This window comes from Echinops telfairi, unplaced genomic scaffold (genome assembly GCF_000313985.2).
Source record: "Echinops telfairi isolate 266 unplaced genomic scaffold, ASM31398v2 ScPeMD7_7467;HRSCAF=8505_0, whole genome shotgun sequence".
Taxonomy (NCBI): Eukaryota; Metazoa; Chordata; class Mammalia; order Afrosoricida; family Tenrecidae; genus Echinops; species Echinops telfairi.
In genome coordinates, this window is record NW_022111367.1 from 13,429,643 (window position 1) to 13,432,922 (window position 3,280).

Genomic DNA, 3,280 nt, shown 5'->3' on the forward strand with positions numbered 1-3,280 from the left:
CCAGATCAAGTCCATAAGTCCGATATTAGCCCACATGTCTGATACCAATCTAGAAATTCCTCTTCAGACTCACACAACACATGCAATGGCGCCGAATGCAGGAAGATCCCAGGCCAGTGGGTGGGAAGTCTTGAGGATCCAGTGGCAGTGGAAGCATCTCAGCGCTGGACGTGGTCTCCACGTGGCTCCTCCAGCTCCTGGGCTCTAATGTGGCTCCATGTGTCTTGTCAGCAGGAAGCAGAGAGTGTGTGTGCCCCACCTATAGGGAGGAAGATAGGCGTTCCCTCAGGAGAAGGCCATGCCCACACGAAGACATTATTGGTTATGATCTAATTAACAGGCTAGACTCCACCCCTATGCTAACGAACGTGCGATTTTGTAACCCCCACACTGCGTTTCATGAGTTCTCTTTTAAGGTGCTCTTCCGAAAGTTTTCAACATTGGTCATCCTGTAACCATGGCCCCTTCTCTCTACAGAAGTGACTGAGAGCTACAGTTTTTAAGCTATGCAACAAAGTCAGAAGGAGTTTCTTTTGTATTATAACTGACAGAGAAAAGAAAGAATGGATATTGGGTTAGCAATTTTCAGTGAATTCTATATACCTCAAAATTTCCTGGGAATCCTTTGCTTATATACAACTAATGGTACCAATTTTGATGTCGTGCGTTTTTTATTGCATGAAAACATAATTTGTTTAAATAGTTTAACTAAGAAACATAAGAATATTGAACCAGGTCTCTAGAAGAATACATATCAGACATTTTTGGGTGTTGTAAATACCAGAAACTACTGGGTAGACATTTGAGGCACGCTATGGATGGAAGGACACCTTCAAACATCTCTTATTCTTTGTGCCACTTAATATTCAAATTACTAGAAGAGAGTTCATTAAACTCCTGATTTGAGAATCACAAGGTGCAGAGGAGAGAAAATGTTCCCAGAGGAAACGGAATCTGATGAGACAACATCAGAATTGTCTGATAGAGGAGACGTCGGAGGGGATTCACACACAGAGATAGTTAGATGTTCTTTAATAAACCCAGGCACAATCCAAAATGCATGTGACCTTCTGTGTGTTATACTGACAATCTTTGGTGAGAGTGAGATCATGTACCATCATAATTTCAAGTTCTTCCATTATGTAGTAATACAATGTGTGCTAGCATTGACTAAAGAGCCTAGCACCTTCTGTGAGATGATTTCAGGCTGTTCTAGCACCCGCTCCTTTGCCATACTTCTGGGCCAGGCCAGGGAAAGCCCAGGATAAAGCACCTAGTGATGCTGTTTGGATTTAGTCAGTGTGGGATGTAAAAAATTGAAATATCTAGCACTGCAGATGCCACAAGACAGGGAAATCCGTATAGCAGAACTTCTTGCCTTGGTTTTGATTGGGGCATGAGGACAATGGGTGTTATATGCTATAGAGAGAGACCATCAACAGAGAATTTTAAGTAGATGCTCAAAATCTATGCGGAAATGTTTAAAACTTGTTTAAATAAAAACTGTAAGGTCATGTTTAAAACACACACAAAGATCATAGATGGGGCCTTCACTACATTTGTGGGGGTAGGGAATCATCTATTACCTTTCCATTCCATTTTTTCCACAAATGTTTGAAGCCCCCTCATCAAAGGATTGATTTACAAAGGACAAACATCACCTTGTGTAGCACGGTTTGGTAAACTTAAATGGGTCGCACGTGTAAACATGAACAGAATTTCTTTTCGTTTCATCTTTCATGCCCTTTATATAACAAGCATGACTACTATGAAAGGAGAGAGAGAGAGAGAGAGAATATGAGCACAACCATCCAGTGTATTTTGAAGGAGCAAATCATTAAAGCCATAGTCATTCCATTTTAAAAATAGTACATGTTGGTTCACAGGAATTTAGGTCTCATACTTAACTGCATGGAATAACATGTCTCACCATAAATTGTCTGCCTCACAGTCACTCTGACAGGAGACCAGGGCGTGGCCCTGATGAACTCATCTATATTTTGGAGAACAGATGTATGCACTTAGATGTTTGTTTCTATTTTTAATTTTTCCCCCAAGCCAGTTCTTCAACCAGATTTTCCTTTAAAATTTGAAAATGACATTCAAAGAGCCTCCGACAGCTGCACTGTATGAATCACAATTAGAAATTGCTACATTTCATGCCATCAAAATAGTCAAGAATGCTTTAGAAGTGAGTTGGAAACCTGTGATATTAGCCACAGGGAGCTATTTCATGTTTGGGCAGCATGTCTATCTGGGTATTCTGAACTAAAATCTGCCTCTGATAGAAGGGATAATTTGGCAGAATGTGTTCTTTCTGTTCAAACTTTAACAAAGGGATGGCTTTCCAAAGTTCACTGTTTGTTTTTTTCAGGCTTAATCCTAGGATCTATGGATCCACATAAATCTATCAATATGGAGAGAGAATCTCTTTAAAGCCATTCAACCTTGAGAATGAGAATGGGAAATGACAGCTTTGTCCCAGCTGTAAGGCCTGTGAAGCGAAATGCACTGCCTGCCTAAAGACCAAGAGAGAGCGCACAGCCAGGAGCAAATGCCGCCAACACCATCTGTCCTTTCCACATTTCCATCAGCTGCTTGGAAATCCCTCTTTTTAAAAGGGAGTTAGTTGTCATTTATCATGCTCCAATTATAGCAATAGGAATTGAGCAGTGTTCACAAAAATATTTTTTTTTCCTAGATCACTATTAGAAAAAAAAATACTTACGTGGTGGGGTAAGTTGTGCTGCAAGGGAGAATTTCTTTCATTCTTTCCCTACATTCCTGAAAAGAACCCATTTAGGAAACATGTTTCCATCTGGCACCATGTTAAAGTTATTTAATATATACTTGGGATATATGTGTGTGAATGTATGCAGGCATATCCCAATTTATTGTGCTGAGATGAATTGCAATTAACAGATAGTGCAATTTTTACATACTAAAGGAGGTGAAAACTTGACTTCCAGCAAGTCTTCACTATTCTTAGTGTATTAGTCTGGGTACTTTAGAGAAACAAATCCACAGAAATTCATATATAAGAGAGAGTTTTACATAAAGGTTAAGTGCACATCAAGAAAACATTCCAACCCAGTGCTGTCCAAGCCCATGAGTCCAACATTAACCCATTAATCCATATGTCCAACACCAATCCACAAAGTCCTCCTCCATCTCACAAAACAGATAATGGATATTGGGTTAGCAATTTTCAGTGAATTCTATATGCCTCAAAATTTCCTGGGAATCCTTTGCTTATATACAACTAATGGTACCAATTTTG